Source organism: Struthio camelus, chromosome 8 (genome assembly GCF_040807025.1).
Source record: "Struthio camelus isolate bStrCam1 chromosome 8, bStrCam1.hap1, whole genome shotgun sequence".
Lineage (NCBI taxonomy): Eukaryota > Metazoa > Chordata > Aves > Struthioniformes > Struthionidae > Struthio > Struthio camelus.
The window spans coordinates 1543099-1559962 of record NC_090949.1 but is presented as its reverse complement, the minus strand read 5'-3'; positions in this window follow the sequence as shown (position 1 = coordinate 1559962).

Sequence of the window (16864 nt, the reverse complement as noted above, 5' to 3'; positions counted from 1 at the left end):
AGCTTTTAAAAATCCACTCCTTTCCCCCGCCTTATTTTTGTGTGTTTACTGCAGTACTGGTTCTTAATTGAAGAAAGCTATAATTCAGCTGTAGCACTCTGCTGAATATTTCTGGTGTGTGAGGTCAGTGAAAACCACTAACTGAGTAATAGCCTTCTCGCTCACCTGGCACCAGGTCATTCTCACATATAAATAAATACACAACTTCATATCTCAGACTGCATGTAACATGTTATTTATGAGTTATAGAACAGGGCGAAGGGCACATCCTCCTTTTACAAATACTGTGGCTTTGATTTTTGTGTTTTGTGTGATCTAGCGCATAAACAGTAAAAATATTCTATATTCTTTTCTATTTGAAAGCATAAACAATGAAGCCATTTTCATATGATGAGCACTTCAGTTTTCAAGCTGTCAGTTAAAAAGAGAAAGGGAAAACACTTGTAGCTACAGTTTTTGTAAATAGATGCACTGTTTTAAAAAATCTGCTGACTTTTATATTAGTCATAATTATAACTAAAGAGACATAGGAAAGAAGTTGTATCTTGGTTGACAGGTTCCAATCCCCCTGTCAGAAGTAATCCAACAAGTTATCACGGGCATATCTGATTTTATTGTGTTCTTCCTCAGCAATCTGTTTCATACTGTAGTTGTGTTAAGTCTGCCAAAAAGCTTCAGCCCTGCAACTTGGATGCTAGTGAACATTGGCCCTCAAGTACCTGCACCTAGTGAATTAGACTAAAATCTGAAGTCTTCTAGCTTCTTCCTCCATCACAGCAACTTAATCCAGGCAACTCCCTTCCTTTTAACAAATTGTTATGACATTTATGAAGAGTAACTGTATTGAGTGACAGGAGTAAAATTTGTTTGCTTTTTGCATACTGAAAATGCCAGGATTACTGCCCCTTCAGTAATCCTCCCAGTAAGTTCATAGGTACGCTGAACAACAGGAACAGTAGTTATGTCACCTGTTAGGCCCCCATAGAATATAAATTCCTAGACGTTAGGGTTGTCTAATAGTTCTTCAAAGGTGATCTAATAGTTCTTCAAAAATGGATATAAAGAAATAGTTCTTCATATCTCATTTTTTGGAGGTTTGATCCAGTACTATTTCTAATAAATCAGATTGGAAGCGGGTCATAATAAAGAACATGCAGATATCTCATATGTATTCATCCTTAAAAGTTGATTGAGGAAGGCATATTTATAAATGCTGTCATTAAATTCTTTTTCAATGCTTCGTATTTTACAGTGGACATTTTGGATGTTGCTTATCCACGACACCAACAATCTGTGCATAAATGTGGTGAAATTGTTAGTAGGCTGTATACAACTATATTTGGACTGCTGTTCCTACTGTTAAAAGGTAGAATCATCCCAGGTGTCTACACAGTTCAATGATGGAAGATTTAGAGTAAGGTGTTAAATATTCATAGTGATAAGTCATTTATTGTGCTGTTTCTATAAAGCCAACAATGTTAGCATTTTAGGCTATATTTTAATTGCCAAAAAAGTCTCTCTCTTAAAAATACGTGAATTTTACATCAGAAAGCCTTTATACCCATATTCTTCATGAAACTGCTCATCAAACAGCATGTGCTGTTTCATTACAGGCTTTATACTAAATGCAACAATGCAAAGACATTGAAAAGTTAAACTAACTTTTCATTATATTTTTCTTCCTGATAGCGACTTGCATAGTTTCTACATTTTTAATTAGTCTGTCTTGTACAGAAGTATGAGTGAATCAGTTTATATGACTTATCCATTCTTTTTGAAGTCCACAGTAATAAAATTCCATCATAGATTAAAAATTCTGGCTATTTTATGAAAAAAGCAAGCTGTAGACCTTTCACCAGATTATTTTTGGAGAGAAGCACTTCACTTAGGCTTTCTAAAGCAGTTGTTCCATATCACATACACAAGAACAGGACTATCAGACTTCTTGCGGTGCTGGCTGAATAAAAACAAAAAAGATTTACAAATGTCTTGAGAAAAAAGTAGCTCTAACTTTGGTTTGATGAGGTTCACTGGTTCATGTTATTGTTATTGACTAGTACGCAGCCTGTTGCAAGGGCATCTGTGAAAATGCGGATAATTCCAGGTTGTCAGACTGTAGCCTGTGTTTTCATCTCAAAAGATCCTCAAATAAAATATAGATATATATATATATGTATTAGAATGCAGTCTAAAGCCCTGAAATATGAATGGCATGATAAGGTGACCACGCAATTTAATTCTAAATTCAAGACTTTAACCTGTACAGTTTTGGTTAGCACGTCAAAATCTGTGGCACTAAAGTCCAATTATGATTTCTCATGCACATGACACATGCAATTGCACATGCAATTCTTATAAATTGCTTGTAAGAGAGCTTAGACTTACCTAACTTGAGCCTGAGAAAACAAAAAAATGAGAGGTGGCTCTTGCTTATTGGTACAACAAAGTTAACAATTACCTAAGCAGGCCTGAGATAAACTTTTTTCCTTTCTATCAAAGATGCCTAGAACAAGGAGAGATAGAAGGAGTGAATTAGTTCAGACATGTCATCCACAGAGTTTATTGAAGGTAGCATTCATCAAGGCATATAGGAGAAATGGCACGGCATGACGGATCTTTGTAAGACTTTAGGCAATAATGTCATGTCTAACCTTTATCTTGCATCATAATAGCTTTTTGTTTCTATTCAACATCCCAGATATCTGCAGACTTATTTATTCCATCATTTTAAAGAACTGATGTGCTCTATGTATGTGATGCTTGATTGCCATTCTAACTAATCTGCACCAGAAACAGAATTAGTTTTAGACTTTTAGTAACAGTATGCTCGTATGGTGTTTTAAATTGCAGAAGGATAAATGTAAAAGCTAGAAACCACCTGGTGGTTAGCTCTTTCAGTGCAGTTTGTCTAAAGCAGTTCAGGTTTGTTAAAAATTAATAGGCAGAAGATTTGTCAAAATCAACTAAAGCAAATCCCCTCTTGGGCAAATTACTGCATCATGTCAGCATTCCTTTGGAAAGATTTTTCAGCATTTTCCTTGGGCCTTCTTTTATCACAGACATGCACAGGAATGTCTGGAGTTTAAGAAAATGTGGGAGCTCATTTGGTTGCTCATTCAGATTTTGGCGAGCTCCTGCAGTATTTGATCTCTGTGCCTCAGTTACTCTGTAGCAGTGCCAAATTCATGTAGAAGTCCCTATTAACTGGGATCTGAGTTAAGGGCAGAATGTAGCAGGTAAAGCTTCATAATTATGGCATTCGTTTTAAGTTTTAGGATATTTTTTGTTATTTTTTAGTCTTACGTGTTTTTGCCTGGAGATACTGCTTCTGAAAAGTTGTCTAAAATCATATCCAAGGCATTTTTCATGTAAGTGGGTTCAACTGTCCCTAAATTGTTATTTCTATATTTCTATGGGTTAATAGTATTGTAATTACAAGTGGTCATAATTTTTCAGTTAAACTCTTGTTCACTGAAAATGCTACTTGGTCAAAACGAGCATGTTTTGCTGTATCTATCTGACAGAGAACGACAAAGCAATTGAGGGAAATCTACAACAGCAATTAGTCCAGGTTCACCAATCATGAGTTGTAGAAAAACAGCTTTGAGTTGGTGTAACTCAGTTGTTAAGTCTAATTCAGCACACTGTGTTTTCACTAACAGGCTATTAAGTTGTTCTGGGAGACTGGAAATAGAGAGAAGTGTTTTTTCATTAAAAAGAAAGAAAGAAACAAAAATCTTCCAAATCAAACTAATGCTGAATGGCAACCTATATTAATGTTAAAATATTCCAGATTTCACTGTGCAAAGAAACATATTCCAGCCTTGCTTTAGCTGATGTTCCTAGAAATTCCCTAAGACAGAAGCCTAGTTATGACAAAGGCAGTTCATGCTGAAAATAAGCTCTGAAAAATTTCATCTGAATGAAGAAGGGAGACAAAAACAAGAAGAAACGAGAGTTACAAAACAGTAGAGTGGATATTTATTGTATTTTAAAAGGAAATAGCTAGGTTTTTTTATTATTTTTAAATCAGTTCTATGATAAAACTTTAAGGGAGCTTTAAAAAAATTGAATTCTTGTTTGGCCTTTAACTTAGTTTTGCCTCTTTCTCTGGCACAAGATCAACCCTACAGAAAAAACAGGCTGCTTCTGCTCAGTTCCTCCTGCCCTTTATATACAACTACTGTATGACTGGAATTTTCCTCCGTAAATACACATCTTTTTCTCTAAACTCAAAAAGAGGATTTAACATCACCGTAATATTTTCAAGTAAATATTGAAAATATTGAGAGCAGTGGTGGTAAGGATTCTCCAATTTGAATAATGTGAAATGCGAAAAGCAAGCCCGCATTTGACGGATCTCTAATGGGAAAAAGTACAGCCCTTCTCCACAGCGCAGTGAAATGCTTCAGCAGCAGAGGTGAAACAGTTGGTGATCTACAGAGCAGACTGCGCAGCAGTCCCTGCAGAGCATATACTTGGTCTGAAGTTACCGAGCCAGAGGAGTAAGCGGCAAGGCCATAAGATCCCAGCACCTGAGAGAAGTGCTGGCGGTCGTAGATCAAAACCATCTAACTCCTTGACAACACACTTCCTTAAGTCTGTTTAAGTATGAATTTTAAGTATGGGATCATGTAAGTATGACTTAGAGTTATGGAAAATGAACAAAAAGCTTTAATTAGAGGGCATGAACAGAAACGAAATGCGGCATTAGCAATATAACCTGAAAGGCTGCTCCGAATTCTGGGGCTGGATTTTTAGTGCTATTCACGCAGCCTAAGGGTTCTATAAACTAATGAAAATTCACCAATGCTTATTTAAATCACTGTATAATATGGATGAATGGGCTTCAAAAAGACGTTTTCATTTGAGGTTGTGGCAGTCCTTTTTACTAAGGTTTTATTTTTGTTCCCTCTTTATGTTTTCGCCAACATTTGACAACAACAAATAGAGCCTTCTGCTCCTATGTATACTATGAGTATTGTTATGTAAAATCTTCTATATGAAAGAGAGTTCACTTTTGGCCTCAGAAAATGTACTCTAACATTATTATTCTACTCATTTTAAAAAAGTCGGAGAGCAGATAACATTTGTGAACAATTGCCTTTCGTACTGTGTCTTTGAAGCTTTAGTTATTGCAGGAATATTTTTTTCCCCTTAAATCTATCTTCCAGCTGCCAATGGATCTAATGAATAGAACATTAAAGAATATTTTTTCTCATAGCTCCCAAGGTGGCTCGTATTTGCACTCATGCAGGTGTGTGTGTGTAAACATTTGCAAGCTGTTTTAGGCCAGGACAAATACGGGCACAGCCCTTTTTACAGAAATAAAATTTATTTCTGCAGTGTTGTGGCCTCTGAACTGCTGGGCACATTGAAAAATATGATCCTCACTTTAAATGATCTTTGCTGTACCAAACAGAAATTTCACCTTTCTCTCAACGGTAAAAATCTATTGTGAGCAGCTATATTTATTTTTAGTGGATTTCATATTTTTAAGAGTCTTAACCTAGACTATCAGGTTGTTGGATTGTGCCCTTATATAGGAGGAAAATCTTTTTAAGATCACTGTGATTTAGTCTGTTGCGGCTTTTTACCTTTTTATGTGAAACACTGAACATTTTGGAGTGATGACTTTTGTTTGAAGTGGTACTTTGCTTTGTTTTATTGTGCCTCAGGGCAGAGGTTAAGATGCAAGGTAGGAGAAACAGAGCACTGTCTGAGCCTTTTCAAGAACAAGCAACAAGTCCCTTTTGGAGCCACGGGAGCCGGGAGCAGCGGGCTCCTTCAGGCCAGGCTGTGGTGGCACGAGGTAGCTGCTCATGGCCACCTCCTGCCTGGGGCAGCCACCACCCCTCGCCACCCAAACCCTGCCGGTTGTGGCCGATACACCTTGATAGGAACTGCCTGAGTGGATAAAGCTGAGCCCACTTCACACTGGGGGTCAACACTCAGCATATCACGAAAACGGCACCCATTTGTGTGACGGTTATTTGCCATGTTTCTGAACACATCTTTTTCAATAGTCTATGGAGAGCCTGAAGATTTCTGGCTGCCTAATTCCCCTGCCCAATTCCATGCAGGATTCTGAGGATGAATTATTTGTTTCATCTGACCTGGAGTTTTGACATGGAGCTGCTTTTGAATGAAGCTTCCCACCTCGCCTTGGAGGAGAGCAGGTCACAGAGCTGTCATCACAGCAGTGGCTTCTCGTAGAAACAGCCAGTGCTAAGCAGTGATTCGAAACTTGAAGTCAGTGGAGGAAGGTCTGCTTTCTGCTTAGACCTCCAGCTCACTTTATCCCTGGAGCCCTTTGGTGGATCATGAGCTATTAAGTGTGCAAAATCTATCTGTTCAGTGGTTTCGAAGTACATTATTACACGCAATAATAAGAATGTAATGGACAGCTGTGTTATAGGAGGCATATCGCTTTTGAAATTCACCCTCAGGTTGCTTCGGTTTACATCTTATTGCTAGGCTCAAAGTTAAAATCAAGCTCCCACTATGCAAGAAATCAATTATACTTCCATCTTTATGTAACTTCCGGAAGATGCCCCCTTATTAATTAAATGTTAATTCCTGGGTAGTAAGTTCAGCAAACCTGTCTAAAAAGGGAGCTTGTGTATTATGTGGTTTGATTATTTACCAGCTATCTATCTCAGCTGCTCTAAGTGGTTTTCACATGTTAAACTTGCGCAGGATGTTGTATCTGAAAACAGATTTATATTGATTCTAATGAAAGTCCCTACCAAAGGTCAATGTAATATCATAGAAACAGCAAACCAGGTAATAATAATAAGATTTGGCTAATGTCTGTGACCATGGCTCTTTCTGCTTTAGCCCATTTTCCTTGATAGAAATAGCCAAAGAACAGTCTGAAAAAGACAGAACTGTTGTTTATGGACAAAGAAAATCCAGAGGACGTAAAGCATAGCATCTAAACATATACACTTACAAAAATGCACAGTTCTTTGCTGTTTCTGTGAGGAAATATGAGGTCTGGAAAAGCTAACCTAAATGGATGCTATCAACAAGTTAAAGAAACTGCTTGGCAGTTTCTACAAGTCTCTTCCACAATTATCTTCTGCAAATCTCCTTGCTAAATTTTCAACTGTGTATTCAAATACATTCTAAAATGTAACTAAGTACCTTGAAAAGTTTAAAAGTTTTGGAGAAATCTCGTATTGATTAATTACGCTTCCAAAGATTAATCACATTCGGTTATCCAAGTGCCTTTTCAGTTCTGATTCAAAACATCACATTTTTACATTTCCACTGTTTGATATGATGGTAAGTTATTTAAGTTGAAACCTGACTCTGTCAGTTGAAGGAAATTTCTGTTAAATTTGACTGCTGCTATCAATTGATGGTTTAATGTCCTCACACAGATTACAACCACTTTAATATTTCAGTAAGTTCTTCACTAAATGAACCATTTTAAAATCAGATGCATTTAACTTACTTTTTCTATCACTTTAATGCATTTTTTTTATTCCTAGCCAGGGTTATATATATCTAATTGCCTGACCTGAGATTGCCAACTGTATTATTATACACTGGAAGCATTTTGCTTTACTAAATTGGTTTCCAATTTTTTATAACACGTAGTATGGGACGAAAATCACTAAAATCAAAATGTCAATGGAAACTTTAAATAGATTGAGAGAAGGGAAAGATATGGATTCAGCTCTAAAATGCACATTCTTATCAGTGTCTTAATCATGACAGCCTAAGCAGGTCCATCTTCAAGGCTCTTGCTGTGAAAGACAATAATACTTCATGAGAGAACAGAATGACAGCATCATGAAAAGACAACACAGTCATCATCCAGCTTACAGAAATACGCTACCTGAAAATTCTGGGCTCTGTTGTTACAACTCAAACTTTTTATTCCTAAAGTATGCAATGCTTTTTTTCTCTGAAAAACGTACAGTCGCGAAGGCACCTAAACTGTGAATTTAGGTCACATTCAATAAACCATTTCCTCTAGAGATGAGAATGGTTTGAAAAAATGATAATATTTATTAAGTATGTGGGTAAAATGCTTTGATTTCATTTTGGGATGATAATTTTTATTTGAATGTGTTCTATACCAGTAAAAGAGAGTTAATGATAAATAGAAAAATTTTACGAAATGTCTCACTTCAGGTCAAACTCCTGTTTGGATAATTCTGAATTGAAATTTTGAGAGATGTTTTTCTGCCTAAGGAAGAGTCTAAAAAGACAGAGATGAAAAGAGACTAAAAAATTCCCTCTAGGACAGCCAGAAGTTCTGGAGGAGAAGAAAGTATGAAAACTATATATAAAGTGCTAGAATAAAGTGAAAATCTCCATCTGGCACTATCACAGAACCACAGAATGATTGACGTTGGAAGGGACCTCTGGAGATTACAAAGTCAGCCCCCCTGCTCTATACAGGGTCGACTAGAACAGATTGCCTATGAGTGCATCCCATTGGGTTGTGAATATCTTCAGGGAGGGAGACTATAACCTCTCTGGGAAACCTGTTCCAATACTGAAACACACCCACTATAGGAGGAGAAGGATCACCTCCCTTGACCTGCTGGCAACACTCGTCCTAATCGATGCTGTTGGCTTCTTTGCCACATTGCTGACTCATGTTCCCCCAGAACATGAGTGGTGGTCCTCCCTTGCTGACCACCATGACCCCCAGATCTTTTTCTAAAAAGCTGCATCCCAGTGAGCCAGTCTCAGCATGTACTCATGCCTGGAGTTATTCCTCTCCAGACTTGGCATTTCCCTGTGTTGAACTTCATGAGGTCTTTGTCTGCCCACATCTGCAGTTCGTCAAGATCCCTCTGAATGACAGCACAATCATCTGGTGCATCAGCTGCACCTCTAGGTATTATACCATCTGCAAACTTGCTAAGAGTGTTCTCTGTCCCACCATCCGGGTCAGTAATGGTCATGATAAAAAGTATTGGACCCCCAAGGTGCAGCACTAGTGACTGGCCTCCAGGTGGACTTTATGCTGCTAATCACAACCCTTTGAGCCTGGCAGTTTAGTGAGTTTTCATTCCACTTTACTATCCATTTATCTAGCCTGTACCTCATTAGTTTGCTTATGAAGATACTGTGGGAGACACTGTCAAAAGCCTTACTAAAGCCTAGAAAAGCAACATCCACTGTTCCCCCTTGACCACTGAGCTAGTCATTTTGCTGAAGAAGGCTATCAGGTTGGTTAGGCTTGATTTCTCCTGTGTAAATCTATACTGACAACTCTCAATCACCTTCTTTTCCATGAGAATTTGCTCGATCGTCTTTCCAGGAATCAAGGTGAGGCTGAGCTCCATGCATTTCTGCTGCTCTCTCACATAATGGGGGATTCCCTCTGCTCTCCTTCCTGATGCAGACCTCTAGTCTTCCTGTTTGTTCCCTATGGTGTGTGTGCTAGTCTGCAGACCTACAGTGTATGTATTTACAGCACTACCATAGGGTATAAATTTACCATTTTTGCATGTTACTGAATCCTAGGGAACATAGGTGAATTGTTCAAGATGACAGAAGAAGCTTGTGGCAAAAAAGGGAGATAACTTATCCACTTGGAGCCTCTTCCATCCCTGTTTCACTATTTAAGAAGTAGGCTTCTCGCTCATCTCACCTTAAAACTTCACAGTTCTAGTTTACTTAGATATGAGGCAGTTGATATAGTCATAAAACAATATAGATTGAGTGGACTTCTGGACATCCTCCAATGCAGTGTGCCACTCAGAGAAGGGTCAACTTAGCTCAGGTCACTTGGATCTCAGCTTTTGAACTTAGTAGCTCCTTCTCTACAATCAAAGGCCATCAGCAAAATCTGACGTTACCTCAAAGTAAAGTATTCAGAGGCTGAGAAGTCTTGAAGCAGGCAGCTATGACTATCTTGATGCCTACATTGCATTTTGCATGCAAAGCTTCATGTTAAGGTAGTGGTGAACTGAGCTCCTTTTTAACCAACAAGATGTAAAATGACTATTACTTTTCTGAATGCATTCAGTTGAAGTAAGTAGGTTGCAAAAAGTAAATAACATGGCACTGGTTTGCCTAAGCCTTAACAACCCTGTGACAAAATTAAAGGTATTATGATTGCAATCTCTCTCAGAATATACCAAGTGTATGCATTCAATAAATTGAACTGGAGTGCTATAGGAGATAAATCTATTTGGTCAAGCATAGCAGAATTGTTTTGGATACCTTTCTCCAGGGGCAGTCTTTTTTTTTTTTTTTTTTTTTCTGAATGCTTCAGATTTGGATGTTTTTAGCAGCCTCCCCTCCAGCAGCACCTTTCAAAGAAGAAGTATGTGTCTCCTTTTCTCTGGTTGAGTTCTGGTGACTTTTGCTCCCTCTGTTCAATGGAATTTCGTGGCTAGCAAAATTCTTTAGTAGGCTCCTGTGGTCTTTCAGCACCTCTCTGTAAAGAATGTCATCTTTTCTCTAAAATGTATTACTACAGGTAGCAGTCTTCTGAATATCAGATGTCATCATCTGCATCTTTGTGCAATTCTTCCACTACATGAGACTAGGAGACTGCAGAAAAAAGCTTAGGCTTTAAGGGGCTAACCTCCTAGATGGTAAAGCGAGCTGTCAAGAAGCAATCCTGAAAAAATTGAGGGGAAAGAAGCAGTAAAGTTGGCTATGCATCCATTTTAAGTGCTATTCAAGCTGTATATTTAAATTTACCATACTCGGACACTGATATTGATGCTAAATGGCTACTAGACCGAAGAAATGCCTCTGAAACATTTAGAGAGTAAAGAAAGATGTGAGTATGTGTAACAAAACACCTATTTTCAGAGAAAAAGTTCTATGTGGAGCAGCCTTTGTAATCCTAAAGTCCATTCTCCATCTAAACTGTAGGAGGAAGGTTAATTAGCTCATTTTTCTTGGGAAAACATAGATGACAATGGTATGGAACATAAGATTAACATTTAGTATATTCTCTCATTAAGATATCACCTAATGAAAATTCCTCATTGGGAACCACAGCAGTCATAAAATTTAAGTAAGAGAGGTAAGGGAAATGTGTCATATATTTTAGAAAAAACACATTTTGATCACATATTTGACATATCTCTTAACAAAAGACTTTGTTTTTTCTAGCTTGTGTCTGACTTCTTCATTCCAAATGTAAGACTAAATTCCCTTCCTTCTTTCTTTTTTCAGATGCTATGGAGCTTTTATTTTACTAGATAACCATCAGCATCTCTTGTAAGTGATCCTTCCTTCCAGCCTAGAAGCCTTTTTAAATGTCTATAAACTTCCAAATTTTAGATTGTGTCAAAGGACTCAGATGATGACAGAAGTACTTTCCTGCCTGGCATATGGGGCTTGGTTTGGTCTAGCTATTCTTTTTTGTTTCTTGGTCTGTAATATTACCAGGTGTTCCTCTAGTATATTCTTTTACTGTGCTTCTTTCTTCATATGAATCATAAAGCACCAATCTCTATTATTCCAGTCTTCTCATATCTCAAAGAAATAAAACCTAAGATTAAAAAAAACCAACAGGTTTTACTTGTTGGCTAGCTTACTGAAAACTTGTATGAATCAACTAGTGAGAAGATTTTTCAATTTTCTTTTCCTAGTTTCCTGTTTAATTCAGCCTATTTAAAAAAAAAAAAAACTTTAAATTAGTGTAAGGGTTTCAGCCTATTTTTCATTTTATATATTCCTTCTTTTGGGTCTTTTTGAACACTACTGTATTCACAGTTTTCCTTATATTTAGTTTCTGCTGTGCAGCCAAATCAGCTGCCTTTTGGACCCACCAAATTAAGAGTGCACTAAGCAAGATACAGTTAATCCGTTCTTACCCTAAACCCAGGCATATTCTTGTGTGCTTTCATTAGATTAAGGTTAAGGAATGATAGTGTATAAGCATTTTGTAACTTTGTAACACTGATAAGATCATTTTCTACTTTATCTCTAAGTTATATGTAGAAAGGCATATATTCAGTTGTAATGACTGTTTTTTCCTTTTGCTTTCAAACTGCTTTGGGCTGCAAGAGTAGCTCCAGTAACTTTAACTTATCCATGAGATTTATCCAAACAGAAAAGTGAGATTTCTCCCTCTTTAGTTATCTACTATCATTTTGTCATTTCAGATATAGGTAAGAGAGAAATTTAGCTGCAAAAAAGTCAGAGAGACTTATAGTAAATAGTGATGTGGTGAAATTATATTGATAAATTATAGAAAGAAGAACCTACATTATTTAGTACTTCAGATTGTATTTCTAGGCAAACACAATCCATCTAAAGCTCCTGTGAAACTTCTCAGTGAAACAAAATAACTCAATTGTAGACCCGACTTTCTTCACAATAATTAGACTTTTTGTATTACATGCATAGGAGAATTAAAAACAATAAGGTAAATTTGAACTCCCTGATATATAAGGGAATAAAGAAGTAAAAGAAACCTTTCCTCCAAACAGATCTGCTTTTTCCATCATTAAAACTTGAATGGAATTGCTCTGATTATTACTAATCTGAAAAGAGAATAAATCATGGTAGATATCAGGCAGATATATCTAGTTGCCACTGTTTTGATTACAGCATTACATCAATTTACACTGCTTGAGGTTCTTAGTCTGAACAGACTCCTTGGAAATAATTGCATTTGGTTACTTCTGCAGAACTTAAAAAAAAAAAAAATCCAAATTCCTTATCTGCTCCATAGAGCATATTTGAGGGTATAAATGAATTACAACAAGTGATCAAGTTCCATGGCTTTGAATAACTACATGTCAGCTCAGTTGCCATAATCGAGATTTAAGATGTTTACTATTATTGTCAACATTTAAGATGCTTTGTATCAAATTATTTTATGTCACAGTTGCTTCCAGCTGAGTTTTCATCTAGTGAACTGAGTTAACTATCTCGCTAACATACGGCAATGTGATCACTTTCAATTGTCTTTCCCTTGCATGCGATAGTATTCTGGAAACTTAAATTGATTGTTTTTGAACAGCTACTTCTTTAGCAAATAAGCTGTGGTTCTTTTGCTGATTTTGTACGGTGATTGTTCTTTTCCTAACAATTTCCAGAAGAAAACGTCAATTTGTAATTTAGACTTAATACAGAATTTAAAACTTTGCCTATGTTTCTTTTTCTGGTGATGCAGACCAATCAATCCGCATGACTGAAAAGTTTTCTCACTGTTTTTAGCCTTATTTTATCAGAAGGCTATAAGTTGTTTTGGACAGAATTAGTCAGCGGATCAACTTGTACAACGTGCAGACTGTGTCCCATTCCTACTCCTTAACGTTCCGTTATAGGATGGACAATTGGAAATATTTGGAAGAAAAACATTCAGTTCCCGGAATCAGTTAGTATTGTTGACCTGCCTTAGAAACTGCTGAACAGGAGGACTGGAAAGGATCAATAACGAATGCATTTTATTTTATAATTTGAAAAAATTGGCAAGCTTTTGCCAAAAAATTGGCAAAAATATAGATAATTACATCCGATTTGCTGGACTGACATTTTACATCCCTATTTCACTTTAATCTTAAAGTATGTTGCTAGTGTTTCTTTTTTTCCTAACACTTTGAAAATTGTTGCATTTTGTTGCAATTCTTGTTGCAAAAATTACAATTTAATGCAATTGTTACATGAAGTCTGTCACTATCTACCTATCCACTTTTTTGTCAGAAGTGTTTCATCATCATCCCCTATCCATGGAAGCCAATGTGAGTTTAACTCTCAGTATTGAGCAGAGAAATGTTAAACTGATGCTGAATTATTCTGAATGTCACCCACTTAAAAAACTATGTCTATCATTGTAGCAACTTAGTTACACCAGCATAATTCAAAAGTGGCTATCTGATTTTAGGTAGACATTCTTACTGTATGTTTGCAATCTTTCACCTGTTTGACCGTAAATCTACCAAAATACGTATCTACTTTACCTTTAGTAGCCTTCATGGCGTAATGGAAATTAGTCAGCAAACTCCCAGTAGTATATTTAAAGCACATAGGAAAGCAGCTGGGCAAATCAGGACTTTTATAATCTTAACAGTTTCTTGGTTGTTATAATTAATAGGATGCCCAAATGTTGGCAAAAAGTTGCTAACAGTATTTTTTAATACATAGTCTCATAATTATTTTGCCTTTGGTGTGTACTGTCTTCAAGCAGTCGTGGAACTCATCTCTGAGGCACACAAATCATTAAAAGCTCATGAAAATTAATATTATGAACATGTTTATGGAAAGGTTTTGCAAAAAGTCAGTAGTCTTGCAGCTTCTCCCACGGGATTTGAATAGTTGGACTAATTTTAACAACAGCAAAATTTGGATAATGCTTTGAAATTCCCTCACTAAAACTATATTAGCTCGGTTGCACAGAATTATTTTTCAGATTGCTATAATATGCATCATGTTTCATCTAAAGACTTTTAAATTTTAAGAGTGATACTATCAAGTGATTCCTAAAACCGTCCCATAATCATCTCATTGTGATTGTGCTCAAAATGCTGGAAATAATTGAAAACAAATAGTATCCGTTGGAAAAAAAAGAGACAGTTGATGAGTACTTAAATGTCTCCATTTAAGAACTATTATGTCATCATATATGCATGAATGTTCATAGCTAACTTTAATAATGAATTAGGGTACTTGATATGTAATAAACACATTTTAATCCTCATTGGAAGATAAATAGGACAGGTCTGAAAACTTCTGAAGTTGCCATTATGCAGTGGAAATGATGTGCAACTGAGGAAGTAGAATACAATCAGTGAGGAGCATGTGTCACAGCATGTAATGAGCAGAGAACACTTTTCTAATTGTACATTTGTCTAAATTTGATAGATAATTAAAACTCTGAACTGAAGGAGACATTAGGATGGTGGGGAAAGGTACCGTTAAACAATCCCACTGGATTGCAGACGCTGAGCGAGACAAGATCTGTCCCACTCCTTGGCTCCAAGTGGTTGTTAAATGGATTTTACTGTTAACACATTGGGTACTTGGGCACAAGTGAAAAGAGAGAAAAAGCAACCATCTTGTCTTCTCTCCAGCCCCTATAAATACAATTTTGGATTCTCAGAGCTCTAATCAGTTCCCAGAAATGACACTGATTATATCTGGTGTGAAAAAAGAATATCTGCTCATTGCAGTTAAACCCTAAATGGCATGAATGCTACCAAAAAATAGATAAGTAGTAGGTCAGTGTGTGTGAGGTGGGCTGCTTGCTTGGGACAACTGAGATTCTGGATATTCTGAATCTCCCGAAGTTCAACAAAGGCAAGTGCAGGGTCCTGCACCTAGGGAGGAAGAATCCCATGCAGCAGTACAGGCTGGGGGCTGACCTGCTGGAAAGCAGCTCCGCAGAGAAGGACCTGGGAGTGCTGGTGGACAACAAGTTGAGCATGAGGCAGCAATGTGGCCTTGCGGCCAAGAAGGCCAAGGGGATCCTGGGCTGCATGGGGAAGAGTGTTGCCAGCAGGTGGAGGGAGGTGATCCTGCCCCTCTCCTCAGCCCTGCTGAGGCCACATCTGGAGTACTGCGTCCGGTTCTGGGCTCCCCAATACAAGCTCCCGGAGCGAGTCCCACGGAGGGCTACAAAGAGGATGAGGGGCCTGGAGCACCTCTCCTCTGAGGAAAGGCTGAGGGAGCTGGGCCTGTTCAGCCTGGAGGAGAGAAGGCTCAGGGGAGATCTGATCAAGGTGTTGTCTAAGTATCTGAAGGGGGGGTGTCAAGAGGATGGCGCCAGACTCTTCTCCGTGGTGCCCAGCAACGGGACAAGAGGCAACGGGCACAAACTGAACCACAGGAAGTTCCATCTGAACCTGAGGAAAAACTTCTTCACTGTGAGGGTGACAGAGCCCTGGAGCAGGTTGCCCAGAGAGGCTGTGGAGTCTCCTTCGCTGGAGCTATTCCAAACCCGCCTGGACGCAATGCTGTGCAATGTGCTCTAGAGGACCCTGGGGCGTTGGACTCGATGATCTCCAGAGGTGCCTTTCAACCTTGGCCATTCTGTGATTCTGTGTTATTGGAGGTGATGGCCAAGTAGAGTTAACAGCCTGGGCACGGTACTGTTGAGGCCGACTGGAAGTCCTGCACAGAGGCTCTGGCTATATAATGCTGATTAACTGAAAATCAAACAAAATTCTAACAGACACTTTGGTATCAGGTGTTACTCTGTAAACAGCACCAATACAAAGATGTCTTTCCTAGCTAGAGAAAAAGTCCTGTTGCCCTATACAGACATGAACAGGTTGTACTCTAAACTGGTATATGCTAGAGATAAAGTACTTCTTAGAGGGCTATGGAGGGATGGTGAGGATGAACTTGTACTGTGTGTTCGGGTTGCAGTTAGGAACTAGCCAATACCAAATGAATTTTAGATAATTTAAATGAGTCGTTATTCAGCAAAGTAACTCTCTTCATCATATATATCTATAGAATCTATTATTTTGCCAAAATCAAAATTTAGACAAGAACTATTTATATCTATTTTACATGTGAGACATTAGTTGCTCAAAGAAGACAGAGATTTGGACTGGAGAAAAATGCAGTAGCGTAGTATCGCTGGTGGCTTTTCGTTAAATGAATTGTATACGTTACCGTTCTACTTTAGAAACTGTAGAATTAAATCATCACTCTTGACAACTTCTGTTTTGCAGAAAAAAAATAGACTGGGAGTATGTTGTTAACCTGAATGATGAAGTATTTTCATGTAGTCTAGACTTCCGTAGCGTAATTCTCAGCTTATTGCCATAAAGGCTTTACATGTCTTATAGAAAAGAGATACCTTTACTCTTCATGGTAGCTTATTTTTTGAACCTCTTTTAAATTCTAAAACCTTCATTTCTTTAATCTCAGGTCAACAGTACCCTTTCCTATTTTTTGAATTTTAATTAAGTTT